Source organism: Osmia lignaria, chromosome 12 (assembly GCF_051020975.1).
Source record: "Osmia lignaria lignaria isolate PbOS001 chromosome 12, iyOsmLign1, whole genome shotgun sequence".
Taxonomy (NCBI): Eukaryota; Metazoa; Arthropoda; class Insecta; order Hymenoptera; family Megachilidae; genus Osmia; species Osmia lignaria.
Genome location: NC_135043.1, coordinates 5,574,891 through 5,591,191, shown reverse-complemented (window position 1 = coordinate 5,591,191; position 16,301 = coordinate 5,574,891). Strand labels below are relative to the sequence as shown.

Below are 16,301 nucleotides of genomic sequence, written 5' to 3'. Positions count from 1 at the left end.
AAGTCGAACCAGGCGTCTACCTCTAGTCTGCATTACCTGAGAGAGGGTGGGTATTAAAAGGCGATAAAACAATACTCGAAGTTTCGGAGCGGCAGCGTCCATTATTGCCGCCAAAACTTTGGTGTAACTGGAGCTGCTCGGCTATGGGAAGAAGGGTGGAGGTCTAGCCTCCAGAGAGCAGCTCGAGAGATCTACGTTGCATTACGGCATCCTCGAATCGCTTCTACTTTTATTGGGAACTTAATACTCCCGCTATTTACCCCGACAGAGGGAACAGAGAGGGCCGAAATGGATGATCGATCCGTCAGGTTACGCGGATCGCTAAGCACACGCCAGTTTACAAACTCCGCCGACGGCTCGAGAATTTCACGAATACGAAACGAACTCTGATACGTATACGCTGGTATAATGGACGGCACCGAAATCGATTAGTCTCGATGGATGTACCAGCAAAGCCGTACAGCACCGGATACAACAAAGGGCCGATTCGTACAGATCAACGCATCCTGATACCGTTACTGCATGATATCTTGTCAAAGCCTCCCTTGGATCTTCTGTAGCTAGCTTCTACGTAATCACGTTGACAAAAATGAATAGAATGAAGCTCTTTTTAATAAAATTAATCATTTTATATGCATCAATCTAATATATCGAAAGAGAATGTGATTTTACGACGTTTCGGGATTACGCGGGGGTTGAAGAATCATAAAGGGAGTCTGACGATATCAGACAGCCTCGTTCTCCAGGACGAAGCACCCTCTTCCGGCCTCGAACCCGAAGAGGTCTGGCTTCTTGCGTATTCGAGCCGTAGGACGAAGGCGAGGTCGTTAAAAGGGAGCAGAAACACCTTTTAATTCCCCGCGCTGAGACGCGCGTTATATTTTATCCGGGGGATGTTGTCGCTATCAATACCGTCGGGGTTCCACAGCCCTCCCTTCTCAACCTTTACCCTCTTCGCGATCAACCCTTATCTCCTCCTCCACGTTTCCCGTCCTCTTATTCTTTCTTTCCTCGCCTCTCCCTCTTCCCAGCAGTCTATTTAATTTAAATAACTTTCAAAACTTCCTTCCCCCCCCGCAGCCATCAGGCCTGCTCTTTTTTCCTCCCTTTGCTTCGCGGTTTCGAAGCAGACTGCTTCCGTCTCAAACTCTTTGTTTCCCCCCCTTTTCTTGCTTCCTCACTCGCGTTTTCGCAGTTTCTTGTGTTTCAGCCTTGCTCCAGCCGTTCCTCGAGCTTTCATTTCCTCGTTTCGCATGAAAATAATTCCACGGATAATGACTTGCCCTCCCCGACGCGTCTTTTCGCGTTAATTCTCGCGAGAAAGCAAGATGAACAACTCGAGCGAATAGGAACGAAAGACGCGAAATTTGTCGCGTTATTATTCGATTTAAGCTGTCGAGACTGAACTACTTGACGGAAAGGAAAATATTTTTCCAGAATCAGAAGAAACTCTTCCGCTTATCCGAGAGTAACGACAAAGAAGAGACTGGTTAACATTCGTGACGGAGAAAGAGGAAAGGGATCGCGATCGATCATCGAAATTGACCAACGAAGAATGCGATTTCCCGTCGATGGCGAGCACGTGAAGGCAATATCGATCTGTAGGTTGGTAGCCGGCCTTGACGTGAAAGTTCATCGTCGAAACGAACGACGGAAAGCACAAAGTGCATCCGAGGAAAATTGCATTCCTTCGAGTTCCCTTCTTGACCCACTCGAGAATCCGGCGAACGCCAGGCATCGCTGAAACGCTTTCTACACGCTTCGCTGGCCGCGCTTTTCCGCCAACAGTCGAACTAACATTCGAGAGCGCCTTCGACGCTTTGGATTTTTCACTCGTAAAAATTTCTTCTTCCAACCCCCGGCCAAAAGACTATTCCCGTTCGCTCGTAATTCCATTAATTCTTCATTATCAAGGGTAACAAAATTATTCGGATTAATCGATACATTGCCGCGAAGATACGATAGAAACCATCGTTGAATAGATTAATTGAACGTTCGGCAAGTTTGCTCTGCCATTTGAACCATCCCCCTTTTAGCAGTTCCGCTTCGCTTCGTTCTCTGTATTAAGCGGCCTGTACGGGCGTACGAATCACAAAGCGGCTATCTTTCCTGTCCACAAAAGCTCAAACGACACACGGGCCACTGGCACCGGGCCCACTGCGGGGTTTATCGATCCTCCGTGTTAATGACATCGTTAAATAGCGTTGCAAATTATCGCCGGATAATATCACCGGCCACTTCCGACCACGAGATTTCGTTAAACGAAACAAACTAAACCGCGCAAAGATTTCGAATATTTACGAGTTCAATTGGAAACTTTATAATTCTGTATAATTTCGCGGCTAGCCTCTAACTAGAAGTTTCAGTCATAGCTGTAGCGTCTAGAACGCAAGCTCGCTATATCTTCCTCAAGTTTCTATACTCGAACCTTCAGCCTTGTTCCCTCCATTTATCGACCTTTGCCGTCCGAGATCACAGAGAACGTCTCCTTGATGTTTCTCGTAGCGCAGCAGCCAAAGGGCAAGGGCAACCTTTGCCATGCTGTCGGGTTTATTCGTTCCACGGCCACGTTTGATCGATTCTTCCGTTCCAAGCCTCAAACACCTGGTTCAGGTGGTTCTTTGAACCGTACGGTGACCCATGACCGAGAACACGATCCGATCCTGACACGGGAAACTCTCCTACGAGCTTACTCAACGAGAAGATCGCGCGAAATTCAATTTAACGTTCGGTTGTTTGCATTGTTGCGTATCGACGCGTCTCGAAAAAGTAACCGCACAAACGTTCGCGTCGGTATCGAACGATCAAAGTGGCGAAATTTGGCGATCCAGTTTGACGAATCGAAAGAGGTAGACGAATAAAGAGAGAAGAGGAGAGAATGGGCAAGGATGAAGAGGTACAGCGGCAGTTAGTCTACTATCTAGCGTGTTTATGGTAATTCGGGCCATCCCGTTGACCCAGGAGTAGCATGCATATACATCAGCCTCCTTCACTTTGACGCCGATCCATCCACAGTCACTCTCCAGCGACCAGAAGCTCTCTTGCACCCTCTATATTCTCTCCGGAGACCAAACAGTGCTTGGCACGCCCATGTCTACCCCCTTGCTACCTTTATCCCTCTTGCAAATCTCTCTTTCCACCTTCCACCGCACCCTTCTTCGCTTCGCTCCAACACCAGAGAGCCCACGCAATTTGGTTGCCGGCCAATACTTCCATCGGTCGGATAAAGATTTGCCGGAACAAAGAGGGGTTGCGTTCAAAAATTTCATCGAGTTTCCACGTCCAGCTTCCAGCGAACGCGTACCGGGAACGAGGTGGAAAAATTTTTCAAGATTTATCGAAGCGGTCGGAGAATGAAAATCGTAGCGAAGCTGGGGGATCGATAAAAGTTCGGGAACGATTCTCATCGGGGAAGAAATAATTTTTACTGCGACGTGAAATCCAATATCGCGACAACGCGAGTTCTAGTTTTTCGCGATGATCAAACTGGCGACATTCCGGGGGTTCGGTCATCGCTATTTAGCGTCGTTGGATTAAATTTATCGCCGCGGGAAAACGTACCCTTTGCCGGGCGAATACGAAATGCCAAGTATTTTCTTGTTCGAGGAATGCGACCACACCTCCCATTCAGATGGTCCAGCGGGGCGAATCGAAGTGAGGGAGAGGGCAGGGGGTTGAAACGGGCAGAGGAAACGATTCTGACGTTCGTTTTGCCGGCGGGTTTATCGATGCGTTATTTCGCAAATGGCTCGCCATTTGTCGTGTGACGCTCGGACCTCGTCGCCGTGTTATATCACGCATGGCTTGGACGGGCTATTCAGCTCCGTGTGTTTTCTCTTTTTCGTTGCCATTCCGCGCGCGTTTTCTCTTTAGTCCACCGTTTTCCCCGATCGCGGCGAGCTTACGCCGCGATTTCACGCGATGAATCGCTGCCCGACAACGCGTTTTCATTCGCTCCGATAGATAATGCCGGGAAATTTCTGTTCATTTTCAGGATCGCGGAATCGTACACGTTCGATCCGTTAATTTTCCACGAAAGTCAAACGTGGAAACGTTCAATTTGTCAGCACGCGATACACGGGCCATTTGATTTTTCCTTCCTCGATACTTTTGCTACATTTACGCGTGTTTCCCGCTCGTTACTTTACGCTTCGCGCATTTATCACACCCTTGGGCGCGTCGTCTCGTCAACCATGAAAGTTTGTTACATCACCGAACGCACACGGACGTGGTACAGTTTATGGTCTGTTTTATTGCCTCCGATTAAAGGGATCCGAACGAAATATTCACAGCAACGTTCCGTGTAACGATACCACCGAGTATTTATTACAAGGCTTTTCAAGATTTCAGATCCTTTTAATTATCGTACGATGCACAATACGCATGGGTCAGGAAATACGACCGTAAAGAGTTAAAATCGTCGATTTATCTTGTCGCAAAATCTAGCCTAAATTATGAGAGCCAGCTCATTGCCGCATACCAGATTTCCGCGTAAAACCAGCTCGTCGTTTCGCAAACAACGTTTGAAACGTGGAATTCCGTAGCGATACATTATTCAGAGCCGAGGTAGCGTAAAGTACCATAAAGTACTAGGAAAATACGTCCTTGCGAGTAACGCAACGCATTGTTCAAGCCGGAAAAAGAAGAACGGACGGTGAAAATACGCGCGTGCGTTTACGAATTTTTCAGCTTCTCGTGGAGCCGGGACGAATAGAGAAAAGGAAACGGCGAAACGCGCGAGGATGACGCGAACCGTGGAAATTGGTAGGTCAAAGAGAGCGTTTCAGTAAAGTAACTGATGTCAGAGGTTACGTGGCAAAAGTTTTCAACCTGCTGGAACGATGTAAGCAGCTTTAAAGTGGCCGGTAGAAAGCGGCGCGCGAACACGACTGCCACGTACGACACGGTTGTTCTCGTTAACTAGAAAATTAACCGGTTGTAACCTTTTGTCAAGAGGATTGTGCACCACCTCGAGTGAAAGGCGACGTTCCTTTGCCCTGTCTGCCCTCGCCAGACTCTCAGGGTGAGAACATACGCTCGTCTTTCACGTTGAAAAATAGTGAAATCCCGTGTATTCGAAAGAAACGATACTTGGATTCATTCGAATTCTGAATTGTTTTAAACCGAGCTCAAAAAGAGAACGTACAGATTATTAAAAGCGATCTTGTTAGAAGTAACGTCGAGCCGTGATCGAAAAGCCACGCGTGAATCTGTTGGAAACGATTGTCGCGGGACGTTATCCGGTTAAGCTGATTGAAGAACAGAGCAAAGGTGTGTCCATCTTCGGGTTTAAGCTGTATTATCAAGATTGCCTGGGATAACATCCTCCCAGGTCGCATCTTTGTTCAGCGAGAAGGACACTTTGAAAATAAATAAACACGGCCCGTCTGGTCTAAGAGGAATTCGATGAATCTAGCAGGTCGCCGGCAGGGAAGAGCAAACAATTAAACGACAGCTTTCTGAATAATTCATCGTTTTGCTAATCACACTTAAGAGCGCAGAGACTAGTCGCGCGTCGACTGGCTCTTCTCGCATAATCGCGTGGCTGTAAAATTCAACGTCGTTCGAGCCACTCGACAGGTGAAAAAGCAAGCGACCCGGGCCCTGCCAACAGATCTAGCCACTTCCGTACACTCGCTCGTTTTAATTGCTCCCTCTTCCGGCAGGCAAGTCGCAAAAAAGAAGGGAAAACGAAAATACACCAACACAGGTAGGTACTTCGGAGGATCCAAAGGGAAAACGAGCGGGCTAAGAGAGTTCTGAATGAAAGAGAGAGGTTGAAAGGGAATAGGTGGTGGAAAGGAGAGAAGTCACGGCGGTGATGGTCGTGGGTGGTGGTGACCGAGGTCGAGCCAAAATGCAAAGCCGGTAATCTGATTTGGCGGCTCGCAGAAGGCAGTGTAGCCCCGGTGGTAGCTTTACCACGATGGTGTGCGGATTCCCGTCAATTATACATTATAAACAGTCATAAATATGCAAATGCCATGAGGCTGCGAGGAGAGCACGGTAGGAGAGGGTGGCATTCGCGTGCGTGAGCAAAAGCACGGTTACGCGATTGCCAACCTGCGAACGTCTCCCACGCGGATTTACACCTTCCCCTTGCGACAGACAAACGCAATCTCCGTCTATTTTACGGCACAATTGAGCCCTGGATAAATTTTCCACGCCTCGCTTCCGTCCAACTTTACCGTCCTTCGATTCACAACAGCCCCTTTATTTCCAGGAAGCGAGAGCCTACCGGCGACGAAAACAAAACAAGACTCCGTTCAAACCAGATATCACCTCGAAATGCTCTTAGCCACGTTTCGTGCCACGTGAATTTGAAAATTTACGCCGAGATTCTGTAGAAAATTCGATCATTTAGCATATTTGAATGCTAAACGAACACCGTGGGCCGCGGGTGACCCACGGTAGCGTAACCTTTATGAAGCAAACTGAAGGAAAATCAAGTACTTTTCATGTACAATTTTCGAGAAAGTAAGTTTATGCAACGTATCGAGATTACTTAATGATCGAAGTACCTTGGGTGACCCCAGGGCATCGCACGCATACGCGGTCCCTTTCCCATCGCGTCAGAGTAATTACAAAGTATATTAGCCGCTCGTGGCGGTTTTCTACGGAGAGTAATTGCGATCGTCCCCCTGTGTATCTATGCAACTTGCAGACATTTAATCGAGTTTCAGAAAATTGCCACGTAATCGTACCGCGATTACGTAGACGTAATCGAAACACGTGTATCGAGATTACGTTGATGAGCATCAATAATTTCCTACGACAAATAAAGCGTGCATCGAATGTTTCAGAGCCTAAGAGTTTTGACCTTTTTTTTCTCCTTTACGGATTTCCTGTGAACGATGAAAAATTGCTGGTCGTTACTCGTTTATGTTATACACATGGGTCACCTAGCTATCGAGAACAGAATATTTTCATGCAAATCAACCGTGTTGTATGGCTATCCTTACGAGCAGAGAAATTTCATGACGAACGATCGTTAGCGGGCAAAAACAATTTCTACGTACGATAAAACGTATCGACGCGGAATCATGGGAATTCATGGCCAGTTCCAGCCGGTTTACCGATTCAAGATCAGTGCATTGGCGCAGCCTGTGTTGCACGTTGCAGCCCATTGCACCGAATGCAGTTCGTGCTGACGTACACGAACACTAGTTTGCAATGGATAATGCGAAACACTTGAATTACACGCCACGAATGGATCCATTACCCACGCCCGTTTTCGTGTACATGCCATGCATCGAACACGGAATGAAAGTCTGGTCGTGGATATCACCACGATCGTGCAATCGTTGACTTTCCATCAACTCTGTATTTATTCGCACAAATATATTCGATAAAATAGCATTATTTTTATCGCGCAGGTAAGTGTTTCTTTGAACGCTTCGTTTTTCAATATTCAGTAGCAAACAAACATGGCGGCAACGCAGTGAAAAAGAAGGAAAAAAATCATAAAACAATTCAATCACTTACTCGTTCGTAAAGCGATGTCTGTCCGGCTCCTACTGTCCCATTATCCATCCCTCGTGTCCAACAAACACTCCTGGTCGGTAATTAACGCCATTTACTTATCAAACACTTTTACACTTGCTAAATTAATACGTATTTAACTACCGAAACGCGTGTCGTCGAACTCGCGGTTCCGAACTCTAGTGACTAGTCGCGAAACTGCTGGGGGGAGGGGTGCGAACCGAAGACATTTAGTTTCAATATCGCCAACTTCGGGTGAAATCGTGCGTGATCGGAGTGCGTTCGGAAAGAAGTGAAGTTCGTCTCTAATTGAGACATCGAAGTGTATACGAATTGTGCGTAGTACGTCCTGGGAATCAAGCCGTGAAATGTCATTAGATAGTATATGCGTATGTAAACGAACATGGTAAACGAATAGTTGCGTGTGCACGGTGTAAATGTGTTTACGTTCTATCGGAGCCTTTGTGATCGGTTAGATACGACAGGAAACCTCTCGGTATTTTGATCGCGAATGCGTCGCGTCGTATGCGTATTTGTGTTCACGCGTCTACGTTGTCCTGTTTGGAGGCCATTTTGTGATTGTTCGCGGTTACATCACCGGGAGATAAATCATCATTTCGACGCATCAAGGTGAGTAAATAATAATTACATGCAATATCGTGATTCGATTATGCGTTATAATATATGTATAATACAGCGACAGGTGCAAGCGAAAAGAACGCTCGAATATTTCCGCGTCAACATTGTCAGCTCTGACACGATTGACAAACAGAACGCCATTTTAGAAATTTAAATATGAATTCGATCAAATTGAATCGATGTATTATTGAATAGCTCTCACTGGTTATACTTTTAGCAAACACACAACCGAGACACATTATTGCAGGCAAATAGCTTCCACGTTGTTGTCGTACGCGAACATTCGCTGATAATGCATGATATACTACCTTCGATATTTCGTCTCTTTGTGTATCGAGTTGCAGCCACGGTTTTGTGTTTTGTTGGTCGCCGATATCGGTAAATAAATTCAACTAGCAAGAAAGTCAAACAACGGCGAAGAGAAATTTCCTGTCAGCGTCGAATGTTACAAGACGATGGGGGAGGGGGTTAGGGATTCGAAAAGTCATTCGTTTCGGCTGAACTTTACTTCGAGGGCCCAAAAATTATGGCCTTTTTTTTATCTTCTTGAAGTATTTAACAAGTAAAATCTAAAAATCTAAGTTTTAAGGCGCGGAATCCATCGGTTCAGAAGTGATGCGTGTATAAAACTGAGCGTATTTGACGTCACTTCGACGCCATATTGTCTTGTAGCCTGTTGTCGTCCAATGAGTGGAGTCGCCGTCGGTAAAACAGAATTACATAAGTGGCGGCCTAAACCCGGTGTACCTAAGGTTAGTTTTTTTTTCATAAACAATACCAGTCTATTTGAAATAACCTGTGAAATACGCTAAAAACGCTCACTTTTACATACGCATAACTTCTGAACCGATGGATTCCGCGCCTTAAAACTTAGATTTTTAGATTTTACTTGTTAAATACTTCAAGAAGATAAAAAAAAAGGCCATAATTTTCGGGCCCCCGAAGTAAAGTTCAACCTTCGTTTCAACTTGAAAGCTTTTCCCATCGATCCCACGCCAATGGCTCGATTAATTTCGACAGGTGTCGAATCGTACCGGCCGACGGATATCAAAATAGCCGAAATACGTCCTGTAACGTATCTATCGTTGTCAGTGACGTGACATCGGTCGTTCATATCCGGCGTCAAGCTGCCGCGAACACCCTGAAGGCACCCTATCAGGGGGTCAGGATATTGAGTCCGTTAATAACACGAACCCTCCCGAAAAAAAAATCCCTCTTTGGCTTGGCTCGAGCACGATCTACTTAAACGACCGTCGAAAAACAAAATTCGTGACGCGTCGAACTACAAAATTTCCACGACTGGAACGGAGCCAAAGTACTCGTTCCTTGTACCTCCCCGTGTAGCTTGATCCTTTAAAGTCTCAATTCTTTTGATCTTCATATTTTCCGCTAAAAAAAGTAATGCTGTTTTGGTTCGTCACGTCTCTTAGAAAGACTAAAGGGTCTTATCTAGGATTAACGCTTGCCCCCGCGATTCTTTCCAGGGCCTGTAGATCCTTCAAAATTTAAAAATTTCGTTTTTGACCTCGATTATCCAAGGGTTAGAACTCTCGCAACACGGTATCCTGAGAAATTAGTTTGCTCTCGTATTCCGGATGAATCATCGCTTGTTAGCAGCGTGTGACGCGCGTGCAAATCACGATGTTCCACGATTTTCCGCCGCGATGGTCCTCTCTATTTCCATCCTGGATATCTCTGCCAGCGTTACACGCACTCCCGTGGTGGTTCTGCCCTAAGAGAGACATCGTGAGTAGCGTGGCATGCGTGTCGGACCATCTAAGCGGATTATTCTCTCGCTCTCCTCTCTCTGTTCTTCCATCCGTGTTTCTTCTTCCTTCCTCGAGCGTTGTCACGGTTTCTCTCGCAGAATCGTGGGAAACAAGAGGCGTTGCGAGCGTATCACGATGCCCATACCCCTTCGTGTGTACGTCAGATGCGTGTTGAACGCGGTGTCGTCGATCGCCCAATTCACTGATCGTCCTTGTCGGATCAGACACCCCGATCCGGCCTTCCCTTGTCGTCGACATCGATTAAATCGTTCCCGACGCGATCCCGCTAAACCTAAATTCAAGCCTCGAACAGTCACGATGTTCCAGTTGGAAAGATATTTAACGTTCAAGTTTTAGAGAAATTTTATGATTTCGCGTGAATAAATCTTGGTCGATCGTTCGCCGTAGATAAGGAGGATGGTTCAATTTACGGGGCATAAATAAAAATAGCGAGTCACGGAATAGTTTTACGATCAGGTAGCACCGGGTAAATCGAACATGTTCGACTTTTACAGTATACCAAGAGATACCCGTTTCCCGGATACGTAATTCATTTTGCAAGACTGTACTACCTGCTTTCATTCGCTTCCGAATCTCATTTCCTGCGAGTAGCGCGAATCAGGTTGGAATGGAGAGTGCTGGATTTGGAGCAGATCGATGGATATAAGGTAGACAGAGTAACGGACATTGCGAACAGCTCGAGATGCGGCTGGTTTGCGGGTCCGTTTGCTGGTTACACTTGTGTCGCGTGTACGTACGAATATAGATACGTTTGGTTGGTAGTTGGTTAATGTATACATTAGGGTATTAACCTAGCCGCACCTTGCCAACTCGCTGTAAGATGTTTCCTTAATTAAAGCCATCGATTCACCGACTGATTAAACCCGACATCGGCAACTCGAAGAGCTCTCTCCCATCCCCCGAGTCCCTTCTCCAGTTCGAATATAAGTTCTAAATTGATCGGTAGACGTTCACACGTGTTGGAAAAATGATTAGCGTTAAATCGTGGTCGTTAGTTGGCTTAGCTTTCACGGAGGAAATGATGAGTTCGGTAATTGTGGATAATGACACACGGGTTTGCGCGGCACGAAACGAAACGAGACGAAACGAAAGGGAGAAGCGCGAAGGGGTTTGCTCGCGAAACGAATGGCTCTCGAAGTTCGTCTCTGTCGGATACTAATTAGTGCCGAAAACTGCAATAAGCAAAGCTCGTTTGCTCGGTCGAAATATCTTAATGAAACCCTCGGGACTCGGCGGCGAGTTTCTTGGTACGTTCAAGAGAGAAGTTTCTCCAGCCAGTTGTTCAAGTTCGGTGGAATATTAATTTAGAGCCCCTGCAGACGCACGAAGACGTTTTTAATCGTGGCCACTGTTATTATGTAGATTAAGGCTCGAGGTTACGAAGAAGTAAGTAGTAATACCACGTGCAACTTCTTTACCGCGCCAGAATTTTGTTACTTTTTCCGCTTGTTAGCGCGAAACTTTTATCGCCGGATTTCGTTTCTTTCCTTAACGAATCGCGGAACGAAACTACCGAAACCGTGGATTCTTAAACGACGAGCGACGCGGTAGAGACCAGAGTAGCTTTCGGATCTTGTCGAGGCACTTAACCGGTCGGAATGCGGCTAGCACAGAGAATGAGAAATGAGAGGAAAATATATCTTTACTCGCGCCGTCGGTGGTTCGAGTACTCCAAAGTATGCCATTAGGACGACTTCTCCGGCTAATAACCATGACGTCGCTCTCTTTACGGTATTACCATCAATTAATTTCATCGACAAGTTTCCTGATAATATCGATCCAGAAACTTCGCACATGCGGCAAACTTGCTTGGTTACGTAAGTACATGCCACGGGTGCTTACGGGTCTTTTGCGTTCCCGATCAAAAGTTATTAGGTCGAGAGCTGCTTGTTAAATTACCGCGTCAATTCGCGAGATCGATGAGAGATCCTTAGACATTTTTCAAAGGTAATGATTCACGAATTCTCTAACGCTGTCGCTTGAAATTCTGCTTCTCGCTGAAACGGTGATAGATTTATTTTGAACGGTTGTAAGTAACGCGAAGTCAGCACGGAAACTGAAATTAGATACAGTGAAACGTACAGAGGCTACTACTAAGCCAGCGAATATCCTTTGATAAATTTCACGCAAACGCTGAAATGGTGGCGCTAAAAGGGTGAAGATCCACGGTCGCTAGTATCCCTTGAAATTGGATCAAAGCAACGTCTTCGTAAATTACTCGACCTGGGAGATTTAAATGGCCTCTCCTAGTTACTAACAGACACCAAACTCGACAGCCTTATTTTCGTATCCTGGCGCCAAACAACCAGTCAAGGTTATAACCGATAGAGACGAGGAAACGATTCCTCGCTTTTTACTTACCACCGTCCAACGATATCCAGGCCAATGGATCGGGACGTGTCCCGGGATTTGCGGATTAAGCCGACCAACGACCAAGAAAGGACGTTACGTCTGCGTCAGGCTTAACCATAGGGATAGATAACGTTGTCGTAGGATATACGAAACCCTGGATAGTTATGGGCTAACATTTTATTTCCACTCGTTCCATAGCCTCTTTTCGACCTTTTCTTCTTCTCTGTTTCCTATTCTTATCGCTCCGGAAAATACCCAAGTACACATTCTATGTTCTTCGAATCAATAAAATATCGGAGCAACATTATCGATTCGTCGCTAAACTCGCACGAATTGTGTATTATTCAAAAGCTTTCGATCGTGATTAAAATTCTATACATTGATCAGAAGGATATCGTTGGTTGGGCTTGATTCGACCACAGTACAGCTTGATTCCTCGAATTCGATTTAAAGACGGTGCATTATTCGTCAGAGTCCATAATACTTTACGAATTCCCTGGGAGCTTCATAAGTATTCATATTGCAATGTCGACGTCCCGCTTAAAATTCGAAATTCGTCATCGTCTCGGATTTCGTTTGTGCACCGGAACCGTCGCTCGAACGGGATCGACCCTTAAATCGAATTGCAGGAACTCGCTCGGGCGTGATGAAAGAAGTTCGAGGTTTCTTCGTTCCGGCACGGAACGTAGCGAGCTTCCGCTCGAACGGTGGATAGACCGGCTTGTTACACTGATTTACTTATGGGACAAGTACTTGGTTCGTTACCCGTCCTCGACATTCTATAATATTACGAGCGAGCGGAACGTGTGCATGCATCCGTGCACTTTTCTTTACCCAACTTTGCGCCATCGCGTGTGAGGTAATTAGAAAAAATGGATAGATAAGTTTGTGAATATCAATTCGTTTCTTAGACAATTTTGTTCGAAGGAAATGATTAATATTTTAAAACAAATGCTTTCGTATTTTAAACAACGGTGTTCTGATTTATTCTACGTGAAGATTTTCATCGAGTATATTCGAAGTGTTAAGAAAAACGATGGGAACTGGAACGCGGCGATAAATTGAAACGTCAAATTTATTTCATCGTCGACTCGTTATGACCAATACGACTTTTCCCGCTGAAATTCTATTCTCTAAAGAACGATCAATTCTTCTTATTCTCGCGATACGACCTACTTTGCCCGCGATATTTAACGACTCGTGATCGAGGAACGTTGTAAGACCATTTCTTAGATTTCCCCTTCGTCGATGGGAGAAAAAGTCGCAAGGGATTGTGTTTATATTTTTCACCGTCAAATCTCGTGAAAAATCTATCCGATTTTATCCTGGAGCAAATTGACGTTACAAAGAGGTTCTGCTCGAATGCTGCACGATATTTTCGATTATTTGTCGTTCTCGATTCCTCGCGAAACGTCAATTTACATAGGCGGCCGTGTTTAGAGGAACAAAAAGATCGTCGAATAGCGGGTAAGCAGCCAAAACACAGCGGATATTACCGAAACATAAATCTGAAAGCAGCCATCGGTCGAATGGATTTTGGCCGGTCGCCAGTTTGCTTCTTATAAATCGAAATACGCATGGGGATTTTACACGGTGTGCTCCGTTAACGGTTAACGATGTGTCAAAAACTATTTTTACATTTATGACGATGCGTTCGTATTGCTGTCGCAAAATCGCAAAATACACAACTTGTTATCGCGCGCTAGATTTTCAGTTTAAACGAAAACAAGATGAGAGGAAGCAAAAGGATAACACTCGGTCACGGCCCCATTTATTTCTCGCGAGCGCGTGCTTTCAAAGGAGTTTTCATAATTATTTCGTTAGACCAGTGAAACGACGCTCCTTTCTCTCTTTGGACGGTCCAGATTGCAGTAAAAAGCTCGGAAAATAGTGGCGTCGAGGCAATCCCGACGCTATTTAATTCGTGTCAAAATACGCGACACAAAGGGACCAACACGGTCGTTCAGAAAGAAACAAGAACGATTGTGTCCAGTGGTTGGATAACAATACTCTCGTTTCCCCTCGGCTTCTTCAATTGTTATTTCGTGAATGTGCCCCGCGGTTTATAACTCAGAAGGGTGTTGTACCGTAACAGCCCTTAAAATTATCGCGTAAGACGTTGCTATGACTCGGGCAACGAGATTAACCGAGCGTTCGTAATTACACGAACCTTAACTATGCGAGATAAAGCTGCGACATTACTGTAAATTTGCTCGTTTACGTTTGCACCCCGATATCGGTAGAAACGTTCGATCGATCGAGAGAGTATTCATGCTTCTCCTAATAACTGAGATCTTCCATTAGAAACTCGGATCAGGGTATTGTTAAAGTTTCTCTATAAAAAGGATTTCCTCCTTAACGGTCGTTAAATCAAATTAAATTATATCATTAAGGGTAAAAAGTCGTACACCGAAAGCTTTTAAACTACGCTTCCGTGTAAAATCTTAAACGTTCCGTAAAGTAGTCAAGCAGCGAGGTAAAGTGGGCAAGCGTTAACGATCAAGACCGAGGATTACCGGTGCTCGACCGATGAAAGACGTGAAAAAAATCACGTTTTCTGACGGATTCGATGTGTTGCGGGGTCGATGCACCGTCGCGAGTCACGACGGGATGACCCAGATGCGAAAACGGACTCGAGGCGAGGGAAAGAAATCGTGAAGGGCCCTTGAAGATTGTATCGAAGCCGGTAGAAGTTGGAGTTACTCCGTTGGCTGTTGTGTACCGGATAGATTTTTGCGAGTTCAAGCAGGGCATAATTTTCATACGAAACGAACGTAGAGATGGTTGTTGAAGGAAGCAACTGAAAACGAGGTATTTTCGCGCGCGGATACCAGGCTGCCGACAAAATCCAGTACCCTCTCGGATAACTTTACAGTGAGTCGCGTTGAAAAGGAAAAACGTCCGAGCCAGCTGCACCGCCATGGTTTCCTTTTTACGACGTACGGTTTCGATATCGCGCGAATCGAGCATTTTATTTAAACGGAGATACGTCCGACAAGGAATTATCCGGGAAAATTTATAGATTCCAACCGATGGGATTTACGATCCGTACCCTCGCGTTTGTAGCTTCGTTTCGAAAGAATCGTTCGACGTTAATGTTGGCCAGAGAAACGGAGCAAATCGCGGGTAATTGCAATCGATAGACGGAAAAATGAAGCGGGAAAAACTGTGCAGTTTTCGTAGCCGACTACCATATTCGACGCTTCTCTCTGTGTTGCGTGTACGTTAAAAGAGAAATAGAGAGATGGAAATTCGCAAACGTCTAGCGTTGCGTTTAAGCCGGAGGCTGTGTGTGTACGTGTGTACGTTTGCCATCCAATCTCGTTGGGCAACCCTTTGCTTGCTTATGAAATATCACAAACTCCTGGGGTTGTTAATCAAACAATAATAAGCTTCCACCAGCTTGCCACGAAGCGATACACAGCTAATCGTGCCAATCTATCTCCTACCATCCTTGTAACGCCTCTTCGGCACTGATTCAATTACACTCGCGTTTTCATCTTGTTTCTTCAATCTTTTCCCGCGTCAAGAAATTTCATACTTCAAAATATCGCAACAGTATGCTTTGGATTATGTTTTTCGATTTTATGTATCGTTCAAACGTGAACAAACTGAACGTTGGGAAGAGCAATTGAGCAGGCAAATTGTTTGAGGCCAATTGAGGTCAGAGCCCCTTTCTTTTGGCCCAATGTCTCCCTTTGGCTTTCGCAGAGGCGAGGTTCTAATGAAAGTAACTGAAATACTGCTACTGAATGTCGTGCTTCGGATCTCATTCTCTTAAGGAGATGCCTTTGCCTCCGTCTCTCTGAGAAATTGGACGCGGCCTTTCTAATTACCGGGAAAGCTTCTAATTTTCCTGGATGTGTTTCATCTTGATCCAACCTCTCTTAAGAAATAATTTCTTCTCCATTAAGGTTGGAAAAAATATTAGTGTCGCCGAAAGAGTGAATTTCCTCTCGTGCTTGCAAACTTTTATCGCGACATCTTCGAGTTTTATTGAAAAAAAATATAAATGCATCGTGTGATTTAAGTCGTGAC

General features: G+C 45.4%; 1 protein-coding gene and 1 long non-coding RNA gene across 3 annotated transcripts in view; one reads left to right on the top strand and one right to left on the bottom strand.

Moving 5' to 3' along the window:
* Nucleotides 1–16,301, bottom strand: part of pxb (putative Hedgehog signaling attenuator pxb) — a 190,635-nt gene that overhangs the window by 132,838 nt on the left and 41,496 nt on the right. The window contains exon 1 of one of the 2 annotated variants that reach the window (XM_034320835.2): nt 7,486–7,732. The exons of the other annotated variant lie outside the window; for it this stretch is intronic. The gene's annotated coding sequence lies outside the window, so the exon portion shown is untranslated. Of the gene's footprint in view, nt 1–7,485; nt 7,733–16,301 lie in introns of those variants that run through there. 2 annotated transcript variants of the gene reach the window in all.
* LOC117602622 (uncharacterized) overlaps nt 7,645–16,301 on the top strand; it is a 110,468-nt gene continuing 101,811 nt past the window's right edge. The window contains exon 1 of the long non-coding RNA XR_004581007.2: nt 7,645–8,112. This is a non-coding gene — a long non-coding RNA (uncharacterized LOC117602622). The remainder of the gene's footprint in view (nt 8,113–16,301) is intronic.